Below are 12,091 nucleotides of genomic sequence, written 5' to 3'. Positions count from 1 at the left end.
TATGCGTCATGGCTTAATGTGTCAAGGGATTTCGCCATTTCCACTTGGCCCTTGTTCGACTCGGTCCAATCTTGATGGACAAGTACTTATGACGACGGCTATCTGCATAGACAAGCCAAGGCATCCCTCACCATGCTTGTTTCACACTAGTGCAGAACCGGCCTTTAGTGTCGGTTCGTAACGGCCTTTAGTGCCGGTTCACCAACCGGTACTAAAGAGTGGGGACTAAAGGTCTCCCCCCTTTAGTACCGATTCGTCACGAACCGACGCTAAAGAGTCACCACGTGGCACGAGCGAGGCCCGGGTGCATGTAGGACATTAGTACAGGTTGGTAACACCAACCGGTACTAAATGTTTGGGTGTTTTTTTTTTTGCTTTAATTTTGTGTTTTCAATTTGGTTTTATTTTCCATTTAATTCTTTTTTGCTTACTGGTATTTCATGATACTACAAATTGTACACGTTATACATATATATAAATAGATTTTTTCGTACGTAGAACCGCATATATATATATATATATATATATATATATATATATATATATATATATATAGGGTCGCGCTATTCATCACCCTGGGTGAGGAATTCTTATTCCTCACCACAGCCATCCCACGCACAGAGCCGAACCATCCACCGTAGGAAAAATGGTTGTGAGGTAAGATTACGTGTGAGGTAAGATTACGTTCTTTAAACTTAGTTTTGCTCCTATAACACTACGGAACAAAGTCACGAAGGCACCAAGGGGCGTGAGGTAAAATTGTTTGCATGTGAAGTAAAATTATGGCCAAGAGAATCCATCCCAAGCGCTGAAAATTCCCAGAAGGACAGGAGAGATTGCGCCATGATTTTTTTTGGATAAGGGTGCATGATTTTTTTTTGGATAAGGGTGCGCGCCCCCGTGTTTAGACGAGGAAGAAAAAAAAAGGAGAAAATCAGCATTAGTAAGCAATCTTGAATTTCCAATATGACAAGGCCACGTTCCTAAATTGTAGGTATTTTTTAATATGAAATCTATATTGTGCCATTCAATATGACTAGTAGTCTAGAAGATATTGGAATGTTATCATCTCCAAAAACATTGTTCTGAAATTTTTTCGTATATATTATACCTGTTTGCAGGTGGGGAACATTTATTAATTCCGGGAATCATTTTTTATTTCTTCAGTACATTTTGAATTTTGAACTCTCAATTTGAACTTCATGACAATTATGAGCTTTCATGACAATTTTTTGCATGTTCGACGATGTAAGATTATGAGCTTCAAAGCTTGACATGATAATTTACATCCATGATGTAATTTGTACTGAACTTTTTTTTGAAAGGAACATAATAAATTCCAATAAGTTATGAAGGGGACGTAGAACATGCGTACTAACAAAAAATAAACCATAACAAAGAAGCTGCAAGTCAACATAGATTCATACTTAGGGGCAGATAACTAAACTTCTTTACTAAATATAACCATATTGGGCGTATAAAATAGACATATTCTACTGCAAAGTTATCGAGAGGGGGCGATACTGGAGAGCTCCATCGTCGAAGACCTGGTTGCTGACCATGTTGCAGGGAGGAGATGCAAAGCACATCAAATAAGCAAGCCAATAATCAAGGAAACCTGACACCGAGGACCACCAACGATGTTGCATGACTGGTCCGCCTATTGGGAATCGACGACCGCCCACCAAAGTGGAAAAAATGGAGTCCTAAGAAAATGCAGTTACAGAGTGTTAAATACAAGAATAGAACCACAAGTAAGCATATACTATAAAATGTAGATAACCATTTTTGACAAAAGGTTGATCCCTACTTTAACAAAAGAGATAGTTTGCTGGGTACCATCTCTTACAGGAACTCCTAAACAGAACATAACAAGTGCAACCCATGGTAAAAAAAAACTCCTCATTTGGCAAAACATAGTTAATTACCAAGGAACGACTACACGTAGCAAGTAATATCCATCAAATAGAAAAATAGTTACAGAAGGATGGGAGCCTAAGAAAAAAAGGAAATATAGCATCATGACTCGCAGTGATTGCAATGATCTTCGGTACGGTTCTGAGGTTGATATGGATCCCTATAGAGCCAATGGCTCGGAAATTAATATGTATACAATTATGTTTGTTTCAAAAATGTGCCAAAACAGATGATAAAGAGGTAAGCTCCAGTAGAAATAACTCGATAAATGATTCCTGTTTTAGTAGTAAATAGTTGATGTATGCATTCTAGTCTGGTAGCAACAAATGCCTTGCTTGACCAGAAGAAAAAAGATCCATTCTATGATGGATAAGAAATTATGCCTTGGCCACATGCAGAAAGTAAGCCAAGTTTTTCTTTTTATTTTACATGAAACGTTGCATATCTAGTCATTGGTTAGTAATATAGCTAAGCACATTACATGCCAACATTGTATTGCAGCAAAAGCAACTTCAGAATATCAACCTCTAATTGACAAATGCTTATAAGTAGACCCTCCCAAACAAGCTGAATGTATTTCTGAAGGAAATAAAAAGGCTGAATGGAGGAAATTTCTATCAGAAATTAGGGCCTAATTATGAGACAACAGCACGGGTAGTAAGCCCATAATATGCATCAGCTAGAAGATTTACCTTTGACAACAGAGATCTGATACAGAATTTGCATATACTAGGTCTGGAGCAACACAAATTAAAACTGGACCACAGTATCTCAAATGAGAAAAGTAATACAATCTAAACTCATCGATTCAGGCTTGAGCTCACCTTAGGCCACAGCAGGCTACAACACGAACGCAAAAAACAATGGTTAAACCATTGTTTTCTAAAAACAGAAATTAGAACAAATCAGCAAGAATCAAAGTGGACTGAAATATAGAAGTAAGTAATACTCCCTCCGTTCTCAAATAATTGTCTTTCTAGCCATCTCAAATGGACTATAACATACGGATGTATATAGACATATTTTAGAGTGTAGATTCACTCATTTTGCTCCGTATGTAGTCACTTGTTGAAATCTCTAGAAAGACAATTATTTAGGAACGGAGGGAGTACTAATTACCCTATATGTTTTCTCAACTGAAATATAAGAAGGCAAGTTATATCTGATGACGATTCATCTTTGAAAGCCAATCCAAATGGGAAAATCCATTATAATTCAACCTGATTCTGCACCTACACACCCGAGATACTTCTCATCTCAGTACTAGCTGTAAGTTTGCTTCATCTTCTTTGAGCTAAACTTGTGCACCCAAATTTGAGTACTAGCTGTAAGTTCTCGTCAAGCTAATATATATCCCAAAATCAGTATATGAACCCAATTATCTTACAGCCCATGTTTTATTGCCTAATTATGTCGGTACGACCCAGAGACATGAAACCTACATAGATCTAATAATGATTACACTAATTACCTCTTGTTTGTTAATTGAATAACTAACATTTGATGGACCAAGACAGACAAAAAATGCGGCATATGGGCATGCTAAATTGAGGAGTAATTAGACACAAGCCCCTGAACCTAAGGAGTCATTAGACACAAAAGCGTTGGTAGCTCTATTTATGGAAGATAGAAGATTAGTAGGAGGACTGGAAGCGGCCATAAGTCAGATCTGGAGAGAAGCTCTTCCTGATTTGTCCCCAACATCTATTTTCTAGAGTACCAAGCAGGCCAGATCACCACGGCCATGCAAATTTTTGTTCAGTCTTCGCTGATATGCAAATTATCAAATCCGGCGAAGCCGTACTCAAACTTGTGCACCGAAACTGAAACGTGTAGAACTTCAAAAATAGCAAAGGGATGCATCAATAGACACCCAATTTGGATGTCTGTATTGCAGCCTTGAATTGGATTTGGTATTCCCGAACCGTCCATTCAGCTGTTTGAGTGTGCACTGAAACATCGAATGAAGATGAGGCCAAATACAGCGCTGTTTTCGCTCTCACGCGCGCTCCCCTCCCACAATACAGACCCCTCCGGCTCCGATTTCGCTGGATTTGCACTCACCCGCAAAACATACCGCTTCGGCCCCTCTCTTTCCCCCCGCGACCAGAAAAAGAAAACAGAGGCGGAGCGAAGAAGCTCTAGCGGCACCGCGTCATGCTCCTCTGCGCATGGCTACTCCCGCATCCCGGCGACGTAGCAGCAACCGCGGTGTTCCTCGTGGCGGTGGCGTCTGGATCCTCTTCATAGAGCGTGGCCGACCTTCTCAGCCATTACTTCCGGCGGTGGCGGCCACCGCGACATCGCGGAGTGGCGGGTGGCGGTGGCGGCGACAGCGGCCCAGAGCCAGCGCGCGGGCGGAGATTCTTCCCACAGCCGGCGTCTGGATTTGCGCCATGGATCCATGCCCGACCTTCTCCTCACAGCCTGAGATCCGCGCCATCAGGCGGCGTCCGCATCCATCGGCGCGGGCGGAGATGCTTCTGACGGCAGGCTGAGCGGCTGGCGCGCGGCACAAAGAGGAGCACGACCGCGCGCGGAATTAGATCCAGCCCCTCTGCGGGGTCTGCTTCGTCCTTTGATCCTAGCTAGCTGAGTCTGCTTCGTCCTCTGAACTTCTCCCCATTCACTAGGAAGCAACACTTTCAGTTCGTTGTAGCCAAGGTAGACGGTGGATGGTCCAGATCGAGTTTGCTTCTTCCTCTGAATTTCTCCTCGTTCACTAGCTAGCTGTATTGTGATTCCAAAAAAATGTATGGTGATATGAAACTTGTGATTTGTGAAGTAAACAATACATGATAGCTTTTACTCCAATTTGTTGTGCAAATTTCATTTTGATACACGAAGAGCAAAGCATAAGCCACAGACTGTATACTTTTTGTCATTTTTATTGCTATATAATCATTTTTATTCTAGATTGTATTAAAAAATTGAGTCATAAAGAACAAAGCATAATCTTCATACTCATGTAAATATACAATTCCATAGTTTGTCATCCAAACAAGATTTGGTATTGAAACCTCTATGAGATTCCATGAGCCAATTCGGTGAACAACCAAACAAGCGAATTCGTATTCATTCTCATTTCAGTTTCCTTGCTAAATTGGTATTGCAACCAATTCAATACGGAGCCCTTCAATACAGACATCCAAACAGAGCGTATATGTTTTCTCAACTGAAATATAAGAAGGCAAGTTATATCTGGTGACGATTCATCTTTGAAAGCCAATCCAAATGGGAAAATCCATTATAATTCAACCTGATTCTGCACCTACACACCCGAGATACTTCTCATCTCAGTACTAGCTGTAAGTTTGCTTCATCTTCTTTGAGCTAAACTTGTGCACCCAAATTTGAGTACTAGCCGTAAGTTCTCTTCAAGCTAATATATATCCCAAAATCAGTATATGAACCCAATTATCTTACAGCCCATGTTTTATTGCCTAATTATGTCGGTACGACCCAGAGACATGAAACCTACATAGATCTAATAATGATTACACTAATTACCTCTTGTTTGTTAATTGAATAACTAACATTTGATGGACCAAGACAGACAAAAAATGCGGCATATGGGCATGCTAAATTGAGGAGTAATTAGACACAAGCCCCTGAACCTAAGGAGTCATTAGACACAAAAGCGTTGGTAGCTCTATTTATGGAAGATAGAAGATTAGTAGGAGGACTGGAAGCGGCCATAAGTCAGATCTGGAGAGAAGCTCTTCCTGATTTGTCCCCAACATCTATTTTCTAGAGTACCAAGCAGGCCAGATCACCACGGCCATGCAAATTTTTGTTCAGTCTTCGCTGATATGCAAATTATCAAATCCGGCGAAGCCGTACTCAAACTTGTGCACCGAAACTGAAACGTGTAGAACTTCAAAAATAGCAAAGGGATGCATCAATAGACACCCAATCTGAGAAAGGCCAAAACCTAGCACCATGGCAGCTGCCGCGGCCAGCAAGTGGTCACCAGGATTATGCCTAAGTTCCTTGATTTAGAATTCTGGATTGAGAGGGGATGGGAGGAGAAATACCGGGGAATAAATCCTGGCAATGAACCAGAGTGTGGAGAGCTCACCGTGACGCCGCCATAGCCTGCTAGATGGAGTAATGCCGCCGTAGCCCGCGAGATGGAGCAGTGTCGTCGTGGCCGTTGTTGAGCACGAAGCGGTCGCAGTCAATTTAGCCCCCGCGTTGCCCGGCATTGAGGAACCCAAAGAACTCACCACACCGCCGATGCCACCTACTGCCACCGAGCACCGCGCCGCTGAGTCTGCACCACCAACAGCAACGACGGCGCCGCCCAAGACCAAGTCAACCCGCTGAGCACCATGCCGCCGTTCGCCGTCGAAACCGTCTGTAGCTTTTTCCCTTTTCTTTTTTAATAAAGAGCGGAAAAGGACGGGGAGGTGGCTGGGTTCGAGACATCAACGCATAAAAGGTAAAATTACCTCAATCCGATGTAATTTTACAGTGGGGGACGGTAAGGTTTTTTACAATCTTAAAACCATGGCGATTTCGTTGGACACTGACGTGAGATCTGGCTCAGCCAACCGACCAGGGCGAAGAATTACTATTCCTCACCCTGGGCTACTAATAGACTTTCTATATATATATATATATATATATATATATATATATATATATATATATATATATATATATATATATATATATATACTAGCATGTGGTACTATATATAATATTTTATTATTTTAAATATGTTCATATACTATATCTAAGATATTTCAAAACAAGTTACATGAAAAAATTGCATATGAGCCCATAGTTTTTGTTATATTTATGAAATACATACATATTTGTACATAAAAAAGAGCACACTCAAAAAATTGTACATACTATCTAAAAATTTATATATATACTATCTAATAATTGTTATATACTACATACTACACGTACATACTCTCGGTTTCGACAAATACTACATACAACATACAAAACACAAGCGGTGGTAACTACCACTGCTTGTAGGAAACATTTGTCCTCTCTCTCTCTCTCTCTCTCTCTCTCTCTCTCTATATATATATATATATATATATATATATATATATATATATATAATATCATCGAATGTCTCACAGCCAACACCATTAACTATTCACACATACACATGTATATACATATACAATTTCTCCTACATGTTGCCTGGTGCCTTCGGAGCACGATGACAAGTGATTCATGGGAGCGGTAGCGAGTAATAGTATTCTTCTTTGGGATCTATGACCTGGTCGAGCAAAAATCCCGCTATTTCCTTTTGAAGTGCTAGCATGCGGTCCGCGGGTAGGAGCTTATCCCGCACCTCTCTGAACTATTAAGAAAGAGATCAATATGCATGTGTATTAGTTGTGTTATAAGATGTCGATAATGTGTGAATAGTATTCTGACAAACGTACCCAGTCCTGTCTTTGAGATCTGCTCCTTTCTGACACCATCATGCGAATGTTCTCGCAAACGTAGAATGCACACAGATCATTCCCGGCGCCTGCTTCAGGGCCTTTACGAGAATGGAATTGAATCAGATAATGATTAATCAAGCATGATAATTAATTAATGGTATTGAAACAAGAATTAATGAGATGGTAGCTAGCTAGTACTACTTAATTACTTACCTTTGGTGGATGCCAAAACAACTTTTTTGGTCATTTTCCTGGAGTCACCTTGATGAACTTTGTCCAAGCCCTGCCCGCCGGCAAAGAAAATTAATAAAGGGGTTATTAAATAGTTCATATCAGGAAATGACGAACTAATAATAGGCCGAGATATAGTTAATAATGATTGAAATTACCTGTTGACTATCCCCTTCATGATGGTGTAGTCTTTATCTTCTTTAAGTAGTGAGTCCAGTACTTCAACTGTTGCTTTGTCAACTTTAATGTCTAACAAGATCCAGTGGAAACTGCATGCGCACACGTTTGCATGTCTTAATTAAGCAGGCATGTGCATAAAATTAATCAACTATCATAAACTGTATACACTTAATTATTAACATCTAGCTAGCTAGTAGGCAAAAACAGAATTTTTATTAACTCACGGGAAGTTGTAAGGAAGTAGTATATCTTCATTGGTATTGAGGTGCTTCAAGAACTCTAGCATGCTTTCCTCTACACTTGCTTGAGAAGTTGGAAGATTCCATGTGTACTCATTAATGGTATTTGGGTCAATGATCCCAATGCCATAGCGTCCAGATTTTTTCATTTCATACATCTTCATCCTGCATATAATACCACAGAAAAGAATATATAGTGAGGATAATTACATGTAATGATTGATAAAAAATTACAGAAAGAAACCACTTACAGACAATAGCAACTGACGATAGATTTGTCGAGTGCGTCTTGATTGTATAACTAAAATAGTTCTGAATACTCAACGCACAAAGCTTTCTCATGGTAGTAATGCTCCTTCTTGACATTCATTATGAGGGACTCTCGATTAAAAATCTTGGTAATGTTCATGTACCATTGATGCAATTCATACATTCTCGTTGGGAGGTTTTTGACCTTGTCTGTCTCGACCAAAGGTTGGCCCCGGACATATTTCCGTTTTATTTCTTCTTCTTTAAGCGGAGACATGGGCTCAATTTCGAGGATTTGTCCAACAGAGATCTTGAGCATTTCAGCCTGCATTATATGCTCCTCTGTTATTACAACATCGCCTAGCTGGGGAACTTTAACGGTTTGCCCACAATAATATTGGGCGCGCGGCCTCCTCTCATGTGTTGTTGGCACAACAAGCGGGGGGGTCGATTGCACCGCCTGTTCTCCCATCTGGGGAACGGTTTTCCCGCATTTTTTGCCACTGCTTGTTGGCTCGAGCTCGAGCTCGCTTCCTTTTTTAGCCGTTCTTGATGTAGTTTCCTGATTTGGCGCTCATAGTCCGAGTCAACAGGCTTGGGAGCTGGTTCTCTAGCCATACGAATGAAGTGGTCAATCGTTTTCTCAGGCACTTTCTCATTTGGCGGCGGTGCCGATTTCGGTCCAAAATGGGCGTCCACTTGGGCCTGCACTATGGCTGCGTTTTGCTCCTTAGTCATGTCGTAAGGCCTGTGAGGAAGAGGAGCGAGGCTTGGACCATATTTATATCGCTTGTTTCCGCCTGTACTTCCTAAACTATCTCGACTCGTACCGCTACGCACCATAGCTGCGGCGTGTCTCTTCCGCGATTGCTAAGACGGCAGAGACGGCTGACGTGGCTGAGTTGGAGCACGAGAAGTGGCCTGACGATGTGCCGGACTTGAAGTAGGAGGTGTGGCCTGACACGGTGCCGGACTTGAAACCGGAGAAGCGGCATGACGCTGTGCCGGACTTGAAACCGGAGGAGTCAGCTCACGCGTTCGGGGACTTGGAGGAGGTGGCGGACTTCAAGGATGATTCGGCTCATGCGTTCGTGGACTTGGAGGAGCGGGAGTCTGCTGACTCGGTGGCGGACTTCGAGGAGGAGTCAGTAGACGACGCGTTCATGGATATGTTCTTCATTTTGGAGTGTAGCTCACAGTTAGTGTTCTCTATGATGTCATCCACAGGGTATGTATCCAGCAGTGTATCGCCCGGGGCAGAACCAACGCTGCTTCTCGGCATGGATGGGACGGTGCTATCCAATGCTGGACGATCATCCGCTTGTTGCTGCCGCAGCTGAGACCCCCTTTCCTGGCTAAGTGAGTCGATCTGCTGCTGCTGCTGGAATTTGAGTGCCAAGTCCGTGTGCCTTGCTTCTAGGCCTTGAAGGCGTTCTACGTCCTGCTTCCTCTGCTCCTCCTCCAGCTTCCTTTTCTTCTCCTCCTCCATCTTCCTTCTTGCACGGGTCCTGTAGTCCTCGTTCCATTCTGAAAAGCCCTCATACCAGGGAATAACGCCCTTGCCTCGTGTTCTTTCCGGGTGTTCAGGATTTCCCAGGGAGCGCGTAAGCTAGTCGTTCTCTTTGTTGGGCGTGAACACCCCCCTTCGAGCTTCTTCTATTGCGTCAAGTATCTTTTGTTCGTCTCCTTTTAGATTTGCCTTCCGTGAAACTTCGCCTGCCTTCGGGTCCAACGCCCCCATGCGCATAGAACCAAGTTCTGCACCTGGGGTGCCAGCTCCTAGTAACCGGAGTGACCCTTGCATCCTCCATCTCTTGCTCATACCTATCCCACTTAGGCAATCCCACCGCGTAGCCACCTAGACCCAGCCGTCTTTTTTGCGGCATTTGCCTTGATTTTTATCGACCGTTCCTTAGATAATTCTAAATCCTTGAAGGTCACGAAATCGTCCCAGTGTTCTCTTTGCTTCTCCAGTGTTCCCATGAATTCTGGAGTCTTCCTTTCTGCAACGAGGTAGTTGGCCCATACAGTTTTCTTGTGGGTGTTGAATGCAATTGCCATCTTCTTAAGAGCAGCGCCCTTGACTTTCTCTACATCTGCCTCGGTGAAATGATCTGGTAGGGTGAAATGTTCCATCAGATATTTCCAAAGGTCTTTTTTGGCTCTGTCATCGACCCAAGTAACACCTGGACGTTTAGTCTTTGGCTCTTTCCATTCTTGAATGGAGATCGGGAATTTGTCCTTCACAAGAACTCCGCACTGACGAGTCCACTTGTTCACAATGTTCTTAGGCGTGAGGGGTTCGCCACTAGGTTTGATGGATTCGATGTTGTACTTTACACCACCTTCAACAATCTGCCTGGGCCTCGCTTTGTCCTGCTGTCTGTAGAAGCAGATTTGCTCAATCTGGAGGGCTGAAGGAAAAAAGATCGATTCGTTAATATATGTTCAATAAAAAAACATGTGATGATCACCATGATGCATGCTTATATAAATATACATCACCAGGAGCCTTTGTTATTTGAAGATCAGCATTGTCTATGTCATCACAAACATTGTCTGTGTCATCATAATCATAATCATAGTTCATGACTTCATCAGCTCGGTCGTCGAGATCGAATATCTTTTCATCACCCTCTCCGGTACTGTTCAGATATTGGGAGCTGTCATCTGCTTCATTCAGATCATCTAGCCTGTCAGGGCTGCGTATAATGTCGAACAATTCCTCTTCTCTCTCTCTGCCGGTATTGTCCGCCATAGCTTTTACTTATAACTAATACAGAAGAAATATAAAACAATTTAGTATTCAAATTACAATGCATGGATGCACTCAATAAGGAAAAACTGAATTTCGAATACATTGTCTCGAATATATAATCTCAAATACATCATCGTCTTAATATATATAATCTCGAATACATCGTCTCGAATATTATATATCGAATACATCACTGGCTAGATACCTAATAAAGATCGGGTACTACAGAAGAATCTAGGCCACTCGCGGTCCCTGGGGCACGGGCGGTGGACACCCAAAGAGAAGGAACCATCACAGGATCATATCTCCGGTCATATGCCAAAAGAACCTGCCAAGTATTGGAAACCTGACGTCCATAGCAGCCATGTACCGATGGACATGATCGTCCTCCTCCCTGACACGGCGACGCACCACCTCCGGCGGCGCCGGCTCCCTCTGCACCGAATGTGGCCCACGTGCCACCAAAGGACATCAGGGTTGACGATGGGACCCGAGGCCGGGTTCCTCACCAAGCGGCGCGCCCCTCCAGGTAGCACCTCCCAGTGCCAGCCCGACGAAGCCCAGTCCCGGACATGGGTCCTCTGAAGCAGGACGTCGTCGCGAACGGGTCGACGGCGAGGATGCGGGCCGGGCATATCGTCGAGAACAAATACTATATGCCCACAAAAAGTAACATTTTTTAAATGATTGGATTGTGATAACTAAAATTCTATATATATGCAAATTCTAACAATTCTAATTCATCTAACTAAAACTAATTCTAAAATTTCCTGATTATATAACTAACATTTCTATAACAATTCTAATATTTATATAACTAAAAAACAGAAAAATTTCTAACATTTCAATAAATATTTCTATAACTAAAAAACAGAAAAAATTTATAACATTTTTAATATTTCTATAACTAAAAAATAGAATAATTTCTAACATTTCTATAACTAAAACACAGAAAAATTTATAACAAACAAACTAATGTGTGTGTGTGTGCGCGCGTGTAGTGTGTGTGTGCGTGTAGTGTGTGTGTGTGTGTGTGTGTGTGTAGTGTGTGTGTGTGTGTGTGTGGACATGGCGGCCGGGGCGAGCTCACCGGCAAG

The sequence above is a fragment of the Triticum dicoccoides genome, chromosome 1B (genome assembly GCF_002162155.2).
Source record: "Triticum dicoccoides isolate Atlit2015 ecotype Zavitan chromosome 1B, WEW_v2.0, whole genome shotgun sequence".
Lineage (NCBI taxonomy): Eukaryota > Viridiplantae > Streptophyta > Magnoliopsida > Poales > Poaceae > Triticum > Triticum dicoccoides.
This window is presented reverse-complemented; position numbering follows the sequence as displayed.